Source organism: Lycium barbarum, chromosome 9 (genome assembly GCF_019175385.1).
Source record: "Lycium barbarum isolate Lr01 chromosome 9, ASM1917538v2, whole genome shotgun sequence".
Classification (NCBI taxonomy): Eukaryota; Viridiplantae; Streptophyta; class Magnoliopsida; order Solanales; family Solanaceae; genus Lycium; species Lycium barbarum.
The window spans coordinates 1,855,351-1,872,582 of NC_083345.1; positions in this window are offsets into that span (position 1 = coordinate 1,855,351).

The following is a 17,232-nucleotide window of genomic DNA, read 5'->3' on the forward strand; positions in this document are numbered from 1 at the left end:
ATTCATTAAAACTACAACACTTCTGAATCCTAATAATCTAAATGGAGCAACAACTGAATAGTTAATTATGATACAACACAAGAAATATGCATATAAGCAAAAACGAAAACTACGTATATATTTGAACTCCCCCGAGCAATAAGAAAGAAAACATCTGAAGAAGTAGATCAACAAAAATGACAAAAAGGATATATGAAGAGATTTCTTTTGGCAGCACAACGCTTGTGTAGCCTTGAAAGACATGCTGGAACTCCTCATTTGATAGAAACTACAAACTACATGTAACCCTCCACTTTAGTTTCTGTTATCGGATTCTTTAAGGTTAAGGGTGAATTATCTTTTCTTTGATAACTTGTCTTTAAAATTTTCATCACGGAGTTGCCTGCTACTTCCATTACTATAAGCCCACGTCCGGAACTGAAATTAATTCCCACATCATCTACCAATGCTTAGATTAGCAATTATGAATAAAGAATGGTGTTGTCCATTTGTTTATGATATCTCATCACACTTGCCATTGCCAATGCTAGAACTTAATAACTGCAAATGAATAAAGAGAGATTTTAGAAATGGATTGGACATAATTTTTTTTAAAAAAAAAAGAAGAAGAAGAAGAAGTAAAAGCTGACTCTGGGCAAATCTTTAGAGTCAAACATGATGATTTGCAACCCGTTGCCCCCATACCTTGATAATGGAATGATAATTCATTCATGTCATGACCAGCACGGTTTATAATCTTAACCAAATAGGCAACGTCAGTTACTACTGAAGATCGATGGAAAAAAAAAAAAAACATTGTTTCGTGACTTGGTTTACACAATAATCTTGTGGAAGTCATTATCTATGTTTTTAAGCCAAGAAGCACGGTTAAAATTGATGAAGAAAACTCAACAGTCTCAAAAATCTTTAAATATCCGATGATTTCTCTTCATATCCGTTACAAGCAAAACACATGGTACATTAGACACTTCAATTCGCAAAATAATTACTGTTAATTAAATATGCAATTATTGTTGGAACTGCCAAAATCGAAGAAAGGTACACACACGTTGCCTTGAGTGCATTACTTTAGCAGGTTGATTCATTGTACATATAGTAACTGGTAAGTTATTGTCTTGCTAGTTGTAACTTACAATTAAATATTAGTCCACTAAACTTACAATATATATTTACCTATTTGTACAATACAGTAATAAGAATATTGTGTAGGTTAGAAGGGTAATAGTGTCGTTCTACTTTTAAGAGGCATTTTGGTATTTTAACTTTGACATTTGGAGCTTCTCACTTTTAGAATAGTATGATGATGATGATTTTCATCATGTGAGAAGTTGTTGCAGACATAAATAATGAAACTAATTAGTTAAATAATCAGCAACTTCTTAGAGAAGTAAAGAATGAAGATGAACTAAAATAAACACGGATAGATTGCAAATGCCATCTTTTAAAGTGAATCTCGGTTAAAACTCCTTTTTGGGTAAGAACCATAGAGGATGTATTTTATGTCTCTAATAGTTATATAATTTGTATAGGACAGGTCAATATTAAACCTCTCATCTTTTTAAAAATATTTTGTTAAAGTTTCTCATTTGCCAATTTAAGCTACATATCTGCCCATTTGAATTGGGCGGGTCAAATGGCTTGAGCTCATAAATGGATGAGGCGGATGGAACGAAGCCATATTTTCGTGGGCTAATTTTACCACCCCTACGACTATACTTGAGAAATAGAGTAGGAACCTGTTATTGTATAAAGTACTTTCACCATGTATATATTTTATTCAAAAATTGAATTAATGTTGTTCTTATCTTAAAAATGTTAAAAGTGAAATTAATAACTAATAATAGATGAAGTAAATTAATGGGAAACTTACATAAAGAGCTACCTTTTATAAGTTCCTATTAATATATAGCTACAAATTTTCAATTTACAAACCGTAGCTACCTTTTATGTGGTTTCGACTGTATTTTCGTGTTATTAAATACAACAAAATACATGTATTATAAAAATAGAGTGGAGTTAATCTTTTAAATACACGAAGGAGTTTTGATTGTATTTTCATGCTTTTAAATACAGTGAAATACATGTATCATAAAAAAAGAGTGGAGCAAATCTTTTAAATACACGAAGGAGTTTCGGCTGCATTTCTGTATTTTTAAATAAAGCGAAATACATGTATCATAAAAACCGAGTGAGTAAATCCTTTAAATACATGAAGGAGTTGTGTATTTCATTGTATTTATATACTGATAATCTTTTTGTTTTGGCTGTATTTAAATGTATTCAAGTTCAGATCAATAAAGTCACTGCCTGATGTCGCATCAGTTGAATGTATTCGACTGTATTTGAAATTATTTACACTAAAAAAATGACGAAAATGAAAAATATAGTCATATTTGGTATTATCTTCGACGAAAATACAAAATACACTGTATTTAAAAAGCTACACTCTTCAGTTGTATCCAACATTCACTGTATTTGAATGTATTTCAATAAAATTTCAAATACACTGTGTAGATACAAGAAAATAAAATACACTATTTTTGAAATACAAAAAAATAATAAGCTCAGATCTGAGCCGGCATGCCGGAAAGCGACCAAATCTAACCTGACCAGCTGGAGGGACGCCAAAAAACGCCAGCACACTAGTAAATATGAGCCGGCACACCAGAATATACTGGAATATAATAAGCTCAGATCAGAGCCGTGCCGAAGGGACCAGGTCTGGAAAATAAGCTAGAAAATATACTATTACTACATTAAAGTAACAGTATAATACAATGAGATCATCAGGTTTCTATATATAGCATTATTGGTATGAATACCACATAAGCTTTGGGAGTTGTTTTTATGGACAAATTTTATGTTTGAAACCATTCATAAGGTTTGTACCCTTTTCCTGCTTCAATTCACCCACTGTTTTTGGTGCTGACAGAGGAGTTGGTGGTGGAGATGGAGGAGGGAGGGAGGGAGGGATAAGGGGAAACGAGATCTGGGGTAGGCGAGGGAACGGGGAGAGAGAGAGAGAGAGAGAGAGAGAGAGAGAGAGAGAGAGAAAGGTGTGAGCGAGAAGATAGATTTGATAGGTGAGAGGAAATCTATTTAAAAGAGGAATTTGTGAAATACAAAACACTAGTTACAATGTGTAATTTAAGAAAATATTTAGCTACAAAAAGTAAATAAAATAAAATAAAATTATTATTTATAAATAGGTCTTAGAAATAGCTATGATGAGTAAATTTTCCTAAATTAATTAGCCTTGGGCCAGTGAGGCAGCAGGGGCCTCATAATTTATGATACTATGAGTACAATAACCAAATAAAGGCTAAGAAAATGATTATTTTTGGAAACCATTTTTTTTTTAGAGAGTGAATCGAATTTAGAGAGTTTCAAGTTTTTTGTGGAGAAAATACTTGCATTTGTCCCCTGTTTATAGAAAAGTTTAATAATGCCTCATGCAACAGTTGAAACAAGGGAGAATAAGAAGACTTTACGAAGACTTACTATGAAGTCCTCAAAAACGTGATTCACATGGTATTATAGAGACAAATATCAACTTTAGGGTAATTATAAACATATTCGAACTCATTTTTATTTCGAGTTAATGAATTTCTACAATGACATCAAATTAAAATATAACAATAATTTGTGTCAAAGTCATAGAAATATTGAGTAAAAAGTTGCTGAGTTCATGTAAATCCATCGACGACACTCTAGAGGTGCCCCTGATTATAAATCAAGACATACTTCGTGGAGTTCGATTTGTCTCGGAGATGTTTGTTGAATTGTGTGGCTATCTCAAGATGTTTGTTGAATTATGTGACTATATAGTTTTATTTATTTAATGACATTTTTTAACATGATCTCTCGCCAGGGGCGGCTCAAGAGAGCCGGTGGCCTCAGAATTCAAAAGGAGGCCTTATATTTATTTAGTAAAGTGTATTTTTTTTTTCAGTTGACGATATAGTCAATTCGTATAATTTTTCATGAGACATTAACTGAATCACGAGTCTTATATTCTGTGTTACGATCATTTCATCGATGTAGTTTTTTTTTTTTTTAGTTCAAGCGATTGTTACAAAAAACTTTTCAAAATTATTTTATAAGCAATGGAAACATTTAAAAATAGAAGTAAGACTTCAGGGTTCATGCCAGTAAGAGTATCATCTTCTACATATAAATATTTTCGTATCACTTTAACTATAAAAATAGACTAAAAACGTCAGTGACTATTATGTCTTAAAAAATATTTAAAGGCTTAATAATGTCTTTTCTATTCTAATTGTTTACTAATCTACTCAGCTTGAGCTTGAAAAATATCTAAAAAGGCACTCAAAGAGTTATAGAAGATCTTACAAGACAAAATTATAAACTAGAATTGATTTAAGTTAATGTGAATTAAACCATATTACAAAGTAGGAAGTAATTATAAATTTAATTGACTACAACCTCTAACTGTAGTTACATCAATCATATTTCTAAAAAGTAGCATAAATTTTGAAAATATATATGTGTAATAATTGTATTACACAAGAGCTGAGTTTACCCTGTGTCCACCCTAAGGGTAGCCGCTGCGGGTTCTTATGTCATAAAAAAATGTAATAATTGATAAAAATTGACAGTAAAATGATACAGAAATTATTTATCACCAATAATATATATATATATATATATATAATTTATTTTAAATTGTATATATAATACAAATTATTTTCGGGCCCTAATATATTTGGGGCCTAAAGCCACTGCTTTGGTGGCTTTAGGCTTCAGCTGACCCTGTCTCTCGCATGCCGGCAACGAATTGTTTTCATGCACCAAATATACGTAGAAATTTTATATGATAATAGATGGTCATGAGAATCGAATCTTGCTCGAGACCATATAAGAAGACTAAAAATTCACCCCTTACAAATGTGGAACTATTATAAAACTATATAATTGGAAATAAACTTGAGAAGCAAACTAATAACTTTGTAGAAAGGAGGGAGAGATTATATTTCACTTCTTGTTGATATCTCCTCTCAAATTGAGAACTTAGCCATCTATTTATAGAGATGGTAAATCTCTTGATGAAGTCATCAATGACAACACCAAGAGTTAAAATCAAACTTGTGTTGCTTCATTTTCTTCATTTCATACATGCCACTAAATGTACATGTACCTATTCTTATTTAGGAAATGTGGAAAACCTAGGCTATATGGACATTCATATATATATATATATATATATATTTTATAACACTCCCCCTTGGATGTCCATTGATAGATAATATGCCTCGTTCAAACCTTACTAGAAAAAAACCCAGTGGGAAAAATTCTAGTGAAGGAAAAAGAGTGCATATTTCTAATAATATACATTTTGGTTGCCTCATTAAAAACCTTACAAGAAAAACCCAGTGGGACAAAACCTTATATGGAAAAAAGAGTACAACATGTATTAACTCCCCTTGATAAGAACTTCAGTCAAAATATTTGAGTCTTCGCATTCCAATCTTGTGCACAATCTTCTCGAAAGTTGCGGTTGGTAGAGACTTGGTGAACAAATTAGCCATATTATCACTTGAACGAATCTGTTGCACGTTGATATCACCATTCTTTTGGAGCTCGTGTGTGAAGAACAACTTTGGTGAAATGTGCTTTGTCCTATCTCCTTTTATGAATCCTCCTTTCAATTGGGCAATGCATGCTGCATTATCTTCATATAAGATTGTGGGTGTTTTATCACATTCCAAACCACACTTTTCTCGAATGAGATGTATCATTGACCTTAACCACACAACTTCACGGCTCGCTTCATGAATAGTTATTATCTCAGCATGATTTGATGAGGTAGCCACAATAGACTGCTTTGTAGATCGCCAGGTTATGGCAGCGCCCCCACAAATAAATACATATCCTGTTTGAGATCTAGCTTTGTGTGGGTTAGATAAATACCCTGCATCGGCATAACCAACAAGATCGGGACTGCAATTGCTAGAATAAAATAAGCCCAAATCGATAGTCCCCTTTAGATACCTCAATATGTGTTTAATTCTGTTCCAGTGTCTCCTTGTAGGAGCACAACTATGTCTCGCTAACACATTAACTGAAAATGCTATGTCAGGCCTTGTGGTATTGGCAAGATACATTAGTGCACCAATTGCACTAAGATATGGTACTTCTGGACCAAGAATTTCCTCATTCTTTTCTTGAGGTCGGAACGGATCTTTATTCGCATCAAGTGATCGAACAACCATCGGAGTACTTAATGGATGTGCTTCATCCATATAAAATCGTTTCAACACTTTCTCTGTATAGGCAGATTGATGGACAAAAATGCCATTTGTCAAATGTTCAATTTGCAAACCAAGGCATAATTTTGTCTTTTCAAGATATTTCATCTCAAATTCCTTCTTTAAATAATCAATTGCCTTTTTGAGCTCTGCAGGAGTTCCAATAAGGTTTATGTCGTCAACATATACATCAAGTACAACAAACTCCGATATTGCTTTCTTTATAAAAACACATGGGAAAATTGCATCATTTGTATAGCCTTCCTTTAACAAATATTCACTAAGGCGGTTATACCACATGCGCCCGGATTGCTTTAAACCATTAATAGATGACGTGCCTCGTTAAAACCTCATTAGGAAAAAAAAACCCCGTGGGAAAAAGTCCTAATGAAGGAAAAAGAGTACACATATCTAGTAATACGCTTTGAGGGCTACCTCATTAAAAACCTTGCCAGGAAAACCCAAATGGGACAAAACCTTGGTCAAGGGAAAAAGAGTACAGTGCTTATTTGCTCCCCCTGATTAAAGCATCACATAATTCTTGACGATGATGTAACAAATATTTTATACCAACTTATCATATCTTGAGATTGACAGAGCTTTTATCAGATCTGTCAAATGATCATTTGACGAACTGGTTGATAATCTGCATCTTCCTTTCTCAGATAGAGTTGCATCATCGCCGTATAATATTGTTGCAATCAGGACGAGTACATCATGACTTGCTTCATAATCTGTTGTTGTCTTTCTATGATTTGACTGTCATGACAATAATCCTTCATGGAAATAGATAACACATCTGGATTGAATTCTTATGTCGATCAGATGAATGCCCTGTATATCCAAAACACTTGACAGTATTGGTTAGGACAAATACATTCATGTCAGGGCTTTCATTTGCAATATGCAGTTGATCTATTTCAATAACTCCATGTTGGAGTAAATTATATCATGCCTGTAGTTATAGCAAGATATATAAATGCATCAACTACACAAATATATGGTACTTCAGGACCATTTCAATTTTCTCATTTCAGCAGATATAATCAAGTGCTTTTGGAAACTCTTCAAGATCTCCAATAATATTCAAGTCATCAACTTGCATAATAATATGAAAGGTTCTGATTATCATATAGAGACAAGGGTAAACATGATCTTATTGGTACCCTTCGTCAATAAATATTCATTAAGGCGATTTCAGTACATCAGCCTTGATTCATTTAATCCATTTAAGGATTATAAACAAGTTTCCCAAGAATTTGTATATGCTTCAGGCATTTTGAACCCTTCATAAATTTTCATATAAATTTTGTCAAGTAAGCCATATAGGCTATGACAACTTCATCATTATAAATAATGTGACCTTTTCTAATGTTTGGACTGCTGGCCCAACAAACATTACGTTTACCAAGATGCATCATTTTACTTGGTAATTATCTCTACATCAACATGCTTTAAGATACGTAGAAATCAAATCCTCACAACCTTATACAATATTGCGCGCTATATTGTATCAAAATATTGTCGACAAGATATCATGTTGTATCGGTTCGCAATTCGACATAACTTACTGAGATCTCATCACTTCATTATTTTCAGGTACCTGAACCTCGCATAAGGTTTCATGAAGTGTTATGTCGTCGGCTCTTCAAGAGCACTTTGCCTCCTTATTATGATCATTTGCTCCTCCCTTTTTTTCAAGGATTATTATATTTGGAACCGATTGGTCTACCATGCTCCATGCATGTTGTAGACTCTGTCCTTCAGGGACATTAGGAGCATTTTGCAGATAAAATATGAAATAGTTGGGTCAGCAAATGCTTCCAGCATTTGACTTGAATTATCTGAGGATCATACTGATGATAATTCACAACATATTTCTTAGCTGCTTATTCTCTCCCCCTTATTTTAGTGACATATGTCCTCATTTTCTTTGGAAAAATCCATCTGTGTGCATCATGGTATATCCATTAATCATGTACCGCACATCAAATGCTAAAAGATGGAAATATCTAGTTCCTGACCTTGAACCAAAGATGAGGGGAGAATTTATCAAAATTTATTGATCTGAAGCATACAAGTGCTGTTGTATGCAATATATCATATCTCAGACCAACATCTGAAACTCTGTTCTCATAAGCAATGGTTTGGCTGTATTATGGAGGCATCTAATGCCAAACCAACTTAGATATAAACCGACATTATCAAGATGATTGTCTTGATTACATATTCTGAAAATTGTGCTTCCAACTCAATCATTTTGAGCAAGCAACTTCGTAAATGTCAAACTGCCAGTTGACAATAAACATACATGTGACCGTCTCATAGATGCATCTATTTAAGACATCACATTGCAGGTGAAGGGGCCCACATTCACCTTTTATATTTTTCAGAATTTTGGGGATTCAGTCCCAATATTAGCTGGTGTAATCAACTTATCATGAGAACAAGCAACACAAACAAATTCTTGAAGAATCTTCTAGTTCTTCAATATGTTTTTAATACTCAATTAGCACATCAGATTTAAATCAGGACGATCAAAATGGTCTTGTCAACTGATAAAATTATCTATACCGGTAGACTTCAAGTTTACTATGACAAGTGCTATTTCTTTTATTAAACTTCTGGTTTATTATTGCATGAAATTGTATATCAATAAACTTCTGGTTTATCGTGGTATATGATCTCATCATGCTTGGGTAACATTTCACTTGTGTATTTCTTACACATAGTAACTTAGTAAACGTAACCATTTTTATTATTAGTAAACTTCAGGTCTACTACAGTGTTCCGATCGTACCAATTACGATCTACGATGAATGGTATTATCATATATAACATCTTCAAGAGACTTCAATTTATTTATCATAATCAGATATTATTTAGACATTGCTAGTGTCATGATACTTGTAAATAAATAATTATCTCTTCTGGAGCCTTTGATCATTAATTTCCATTACCAAATATTTCTTAAATACTTCTGGTACCATGAAAGCAAATTTCAACACTACTGGTGTCACGAAATAAACATTGAATTCTAAACTTCAATATTTCAAACATCTCCTTCAGGGAGATTCATCATTAACTGAGTATTTTGTATCTAAGCTCAAATACATAATAATCAAATCCTTCATAAAGAGATACATTAATTGTTATTTCCTTCAAGGAAATCAATAACAACTAACCATAATGTATTAATGTGGTTATAGGAGAAAGCATTCTACTCTGCTTCCTTTTTCCTTAGAATGATGCTTTAATATGTTTCGACGTACGACAGGTACATGTAGCAATGTCTGAATTTTATACCACAAAAATATAACATCTACATTCCTTGTATTTTATCCCTCCAGGAGATAAGTTGTGGTATTTGTTCATTCACTTCGGGGAATGAAACCTGATTATTTAAATGTGCTTGAAATACGACGCTCATCAATAACTCGTTATTTTGCTCAAACACAAGAAGACATTGCTTCAGAGTATTTCTCAGATATTTTGGTAATTCTTTCTGCTTCAGGAGTAAAGTTTCAGAGTTTTACTGCTTCGAGAGTAAAGTTTCAAGTTTTACCACTTCGGGAGTAAAGTTTAAAGGTTGACTAATTCAGGAGTAAATTTCTGAATTCTACTACTTCGGGAGTAGATTTCAGAGTTGTACTATTTCAGGAGTAGAATTAAAAGTCTTACTACTTCAGGAGTAAAATACATAGGCTTACTACTTCTGGAGTAGAATTCAAAGTTTGCTACTCGTGGAGCAAAATTATGAGTTTAGTACTTCGGGAGAAAAACATATAATATTCAGAATATTTCTTCTCAATTATTCTACCTCTTCTGGAGGTGGATCATGATATTTTCACAATCAAATGCACGTTTATATTTATAGGCTTTACTACATATTATCACATTCACTTCAGGGAATGGATCTATATTTATAGCTTATATCAAAAGTTCTCATTCTTCAAAAATGGAACACAATCATCTGAACGTGCAGGCCTTAAGCATATCAAATTGTGATAGCTTAAAATTTCTTTTAAGATATTGCTACTTCAGGAGCAAATCGAGACATACATACAATTTATAGAATCTTTCTCTAACATATCTTCACTTGTTGCCAGTACAAGCCTATGAAAATATTATCACTTCTAGTGATTAATGAAGACATGATATTACCACATCTGATGGTTGTACACATGATAACATCACTTCTAATCGTGATGTTAATAGCATAATATTTCTTGATGTCTTATCACGTATTGCTCTTCAGGAGCAATTAATGCTTTTGAAATTTTAATAGTGTGAAAGAGATTAAGACAACATACAAATCAAAATTCATAAATTGTTATAGAGTCATACCTGTAGGCAGCAGGTTGCCAACGAATCTTATATGCATATTCAAATGTTAGTATCTCTTTTCTTTAAATGGCAGGAGCATAACAAATCATGACTTGTGATATCTTCTGGCATTATTTTTGTTCTCCGTAGCATTGTAACACTTTGATCTTTTCAAAATAAGTGCTCAAGGTAGAGTCTCGTGCTGATAACGTGTTATAAAACTATATAATTGGAAATAAACTTGAGAAGCAAACTAATAACTTTGTAGAAAGGAGGGAGAGATTATATTTCACTTCTTGTTGATATCTCCTCTCAAATTGAGAACTTAACCATCTATTTATAGAGATGGTAAATCTCTTGATGAAGTCATCAATGACAACACCAAGAGTTAAAATCAAACTTGTGTTGCTTCATTTTCTTCATTTCATACATGCCACTAAATGTACATGTACCTATTCTTATTTAGGACATGTGGAAAACCTAGGCTATATGGACATTCATATATATATATATTTTATAACAGGAACAACTTAATAACCATACTCGCTCAGGCAGACCTAGTTCTAAAACAATCTATTCTTTTGCTCTTCCTCTCGCCGTTTTAAAAAGTAAAAGTCAAATAAACCCCTGACCCTAAATTAGAAGGGTTGATCAGAAAGAAGTGACTTCCATTAGTTTTGAGGGGTAAATCTGAACTAGTTTACTAACCGTTAGGTCATATTTCCAACTACCACATTCAAATAAAGGGCAAATTTCTATTACTATTTTTTTATATTAAAGGAACAAATCCGAGTTAATCGGTCAACAAACGGACATATTATTTATTATATTTTCCATAACTTGTTTGCCCTTTTCCCAGGAAACAATAACTACTCAACCCCTTTCTGACTTCTGTTCATATCAAGCCAAAGATGAATACTCAGAGTCCGTAGCCAAAATGACTTATTTTTATAGCCATTAGACAAAAATAGTATGTTTTTTTTTTTTACCAAAATGGGTATTTCGTTGGATAACCAACGAAATACCCACACAACGTACTGTTCCGGTGCTGATGAATTTCTTGCATTTCGCTACATGTGTAGCGAAATGCAAGAATTTTTTTTTTTTAATTTTCCTTTGCATTTCGTGAATCAATTCACGAAATAGGCATTTTTTTTTTTTTTTTTTTGCAATTCGTGTAATTAAAACTGTTTTTTTTTTTAGCATTTCGTGATGCAATTCACGAAATGGATTTTTATTTCGTCAATTAAATGAACGAAGTTGATACGAAATGCAAAAAATTGCAAAAAAAAAAAAAAAAAAAAAAAAAAACCTATTTCGTGATTTGATTCACGAAATGCAAGATTTGTTTTTATTTTCCTTTGCATTTCGTGAATCAATTCACGAAATAGGCATTTTTTTTTTTTTTTGCAATTCGTGAAATTAAAACTATTTTTTTTTTTAAATTAAAATTAAAACTTTATTTTGAATATAAATCTAATTCAATTAGATAAAAACATAGTTAAAAAATATAGGAGAAAGAGTAGTTGTAAATTGGTGAAACTTTAAACAGTCATAACTTTGCGCTCGGATATCCGATTTATGCAATTTGTTTTTGTGATTTTGCATATTTTTTCGAGATCTAGCAGCGCAAACTGCCGTGAGACGGTTTGGCCGGGCCGATTTTCTAGAAAACCTCCTTTTTTCCCTTCCAATTTTAATTTTCCCCCAAATTGGCGGGAAATTTTTAGTTTTCTTTACTTATAATATGATGATGCGCAATAGACTTCAACATAAAAATTTCGGAGTAATGTAGCTGTGAATGTCAATTTCACTTATGTGGTTTCAATTTTTGAAAATAAAGCTGACTAATTTTCTTAACATATAGGATAAAACTATTTTTTTTATCCTATTTCGTTTTTTAATACACGAAATGCAAAAAAATAATAATTATAATTTCCTATTTAGTTGGAGTACTTTTTTTTTTTTTTTGTATTTCGTTGATATACCAACGAAATAGGAAATTATAATTATTATTTTTTTGCATTTCGTGTATTAAAAACGAAATAGTCAGCTTTATTTTTAAAAATTGAAACCACATAAGTGAAATTGACATTCACAACTACATTACTCCGAAATTTTTATGTTGAAGTCTATTGCGCATCATCATATTATAAGTAAAGAAAACTAAAAATTTCCCGCCAATTTGGGGGAAAATTAAAATTGGAAGGGAAAAAAAGAGGTTTTCTAGAAAATCGGCCCGGCCAAACCGTCTCACGACAGTTTGCGCTGCTAGATCTCGAAAAAATATGCAAAATAAAAAACAATTTGCATAAATCGGATATCCGAGCGCAAAGTTATGACTTTTTAAAGTTTCACCAATTTACAACTACTCTTTCTCCTATATTTTTTAACTATGTTTTTATCTAATTGAATTAGATTTATATTCAAAATAAAGTTTTAATTTTAATTTAAAAAAAAAAAATTTTTAATTTCACGAATTGCAAAAAAAAAAAAAAAAAAATGCCTATTTCGTGAATTGATTCACGAAATGCAAAGGAAAATAAATAAATAAAAAATCTTGCATTTCGTGAATCAAATCACGAAATAGGCTTTTTTTTTTCAATTTTTTGCATTTCGTATCAACTTCGTTCATTTAATTGACGAAATAAAAAAAAAATCCATTTCGTGAATTGCATCACGAAATGCTAAAAAAAAATAGTTTTAATTTTACGAATTGCAAAAAAAAAAAATAAAAAAAAAATGCCTATTTCGTGAATCTTCACGAAATGCAAAGGAAAATTAAAAAAATAATTTCTTGCATTTCGCTACACATGTAGCAAAATGCAAGAAATTCATCGGCACCGGAACAGTACGTTGTGTGGGTATTTCGTTGGTTATCCAACGAAATACCCATTTTGGTCTTAAAAAAAAGCATACTATTTTTGTCTAATGACCGTAAAAATAAGTCATTTTGGCTCCGGACTCTGAATACCCACTTGGTACATAAACATTAGACTCTTTTCACCAATTGATAGTAAGTACATACAGTACCACAAAATTAAAAAACTACAACACAACACGTGTTGACCAAGACTTGTAGCAAGTTGCAACACAAGGACCAAACCAAACAAAATAAAACAAAATACAAACTATAACAGTAATTAACTAGAGGAAAGTGAATAGGGAGTCTATTCATAACTTTCCTATTATTCTCAAACTCACACCAATACAAGTACATAGTCTTAATTAAGGACTATAGACACAACAATAGCCACAAAGGCCTTTACAAGTTGAGCAATGGTTACAATATATCTCTTTGCCAACTTTGAATATTCTACCAAGACTTTTCAGTAAATGCTTGCGGTGTAACGACACTCCCTTGGCCTCATTAGTGTTGTTTCCATTCATTGCTGCATCAAAAGATTTATGTAGATTTTCTTATTAGTCATGAGTAGCAGAACCAGAAATTCATACATTTTTTAAAAAAAAATTGTTAGAGTGTCCACCCAGTATATATTTAAATATGGAATACAACAATTCTTGAACCTCTTTACCACTATACTAATATCTTCTCTCATGCACGTGATCATGGGGATTACATTTCATGTACAACCAAAAAATATTTTGTTTTCCCTATTTGCACGGTATAATTTTCGACGAAGGGAGATACTCGTTGGCTTCTGTTCAACTCCGCCATCGGTATTAACAGTGGCTGATCTAGAGCACAATTTATCGGTTCACGTAAACTCTCAATAACTTTTGCTCAGACTTAGTAGACAGTGGCAGAACTAGAACTAGAATTTTGAGTTTATGAGTACAGAATTCTAGAAAAAGCAGCTTACTACTAGGTTATGAATACATTATTTATACATATACCAAGTGGATTTTTTAAACATAAGCCTGAGCCATACTAATGTATTATGTTGAATGCATAAGCATAATCGTAGCTCCGTGTATATATATATATATATAAACTTGAAATCGATATAGGAACCTATAATCTTGAATCCGCCTTTGAGTATTATAAGTTTTAGGTTAACCTAAATTAAAGGAGGAACTTAATTTGTGTGTCGATATTTTTTAAGAGAAGGGAAAATTAAAAGAAAATACAAACGTATTTTTCTTTAAATAACAGCTTTGCTAGAAATGTTAAAATGAAAAATAATTAATAGATGGGGAAAGTAAATAAACCTTGGGTCAGTGGAGCAGGCGCCTCAGAATTCATCTCCCTTGCCCCAATTTGTGAGGATATTATTAGCAGAATAACCAATGGAAGGAAAACAAAAATATTAGTTTTGCAAACCATTTTGATTAACAAATGAAACTCGACTGTATTTACAAGCTATTTGGAATTTCAAGTTTTTTTCCTGATGAGAAAAGACATGCATTTCTCCCCTATTTATAGAACTCAATAATGCCTCATGCAACAATCAGAATAAAAGGGAGAAAAGAAAGACTCCATGAAGACTTACTTTAAAGTCGTCCAAATCATTTTATTTTACTGATAAATAGACGTAATGTCATGAAGAGCTTTTACCTTTAATTTGGGGTCAAATAATGTATTATTATATTACTTAGTATATGCATCATGAAGGCTTGCTTTACACTTACGTGATTCACGGAGAATATGTATCATAAAGATGGTAATATTGTGTTACTTAGACCTCATTGTTCTTATTAAGATTAAAATTAAGGATTACGATCTGAATACTAAATAATTAAGAATGTTTTTCAACATCTGAATGTTAAAACTAACTCAAGACGATACTGATTTTTTTTTTTTTTTTAATATAGTACTAATAAAGATGACTTTTAAAAAAAAGTTATATATATATTGAAAATCTTGAGTTGACCATCAAATAAGATATGTGTGGTGGGATAGTTGAGATTCCTCAAACCTTAATTAAATATTTTGCTGAGGTTCTGGTTTAGGCCTCGATATGAAGAACTTGGTAGGGAGCATTTTGCTTTAATTTACCCCTTGATAGACTTATTCAGCGTGAATCAGAATAGTCGAGACAAGTGGGCTTCAAATACTAGTAGATTAAAGCAGTTGCAATATCTCCATTTTTCTGCTCCTATTTTGGAGACTCATCTGTTCTTTGCCATATAATGTAGAGAAGACGACAATGAGATGCCAATTTTAACAACCAAAGTCTTCAAACTTTGACCCTTTTGCTGAAATTCTTAAAAGTTAAATCCCACTTCATTGCGTAATAAATTTATTAATAATACAAGAAAGACTCCAAGAATTTAAGCTTTCTAAACCACCAATTAAGCTCTAAATAATGGTCAAGTCAATTAAAAGGCACTATAATTTTTTTAACAGAAAAAGCAAAAGGTCATGCGACTTGTAAAAAGTTAGAGAAATTAACCACAGTATTAACCACAGTTTAAAAACTAATCATTAATGTTTACACCTAAAAGGAAACATACGTAAGACTTGGGTTCGTTTACTTGTAGATTCTGATTTTCTTTTTTCATTTATGTAAGTAATGTTGGGTTTTGATATTGGTGAATGGGAAATGATGGGATGAAAAGTGAAGGGAATATAAAAGGTTCCTTTTGCTTTGGGAATGTAAAAGGTCCCTTGTACTTTGGTTAAAGCATCTGTCCCACATAGAAAAAAGAGAGGAAAAGAGAGGTGTATATATTACATTACACCTTCTCTAGTCGCTAAAAGGGTTGAGGGGGCAAGGACCCCTCGCGCTGTCGTCGTCGCTCGGCTTCGGCTTTTGACTTTTGGCTTTGGCTTTGGATTTGTCAACGATTGATTGATTATCTTTTTGGACAAACTTTTCTTTAATTATTTATTTATTTATTTAATTAATTAATTATTTATTTAATTAATCCAATGCGGACCCTGACCCGCGACTTGTGACCGACCCGGTCCGTTTTTCCCCTTCCCGGATAATTTCGAATTTCCCTCCAAAAACTGGTGACTGATTTGAATGGTTGCAAACATTAGAACCAGTACCTCCAACAGCTATAAAATTCCTTTTTTTGTTCCAGAATTCGATACGAAAAATATTCTGCAACAAAACAACTAATCTTTCTCTCTCTTCTTTTATTCTGTGTGATAAACTGCCGTTGAGTGGTTCGCCGCTGCCAGAATTTGGAGTACTACTATTCTGGTAACTAATCGTTCTATCCTGGGAGGGAATATTCCATCAACCTCGAGTACTGTGAGGGGAATAATTTCCTTAAGGACACACTTTGAACTAAGTGGGCTCGATTACATTCTGGAAAATATTTTTCCAACACTGCTTCTGTTCATTTTCCAGTTTCTGTCGTTTCCTGGTTTTTAAGGATTTTATTGTTATACTGTGTAATCTGTATTACCAAGTGGTTTTACAGATTGTGTTGAAACTTTATTTAAACCTATACAGATTATTTTGCGAACAATCTTAAGGAAATTATATATAATATATAATATGTATTCTGTTTAAGGAGATTAAAACTTGTGTAGTTTTCTACTCCATATGAATATTAGTATTCTGACTCGAAGATATAAAAACTTCGTTGGAATACCAAAGTTCATAATTATACTGCGATTTGAAGAAATAAAATCTTCATCGCTTAAGTTTGTGATTTAATTGCTATTCTGGTTTTATTAACTAAAACAGTTTGTCCCTTTGACAGTGACAAAGAAATA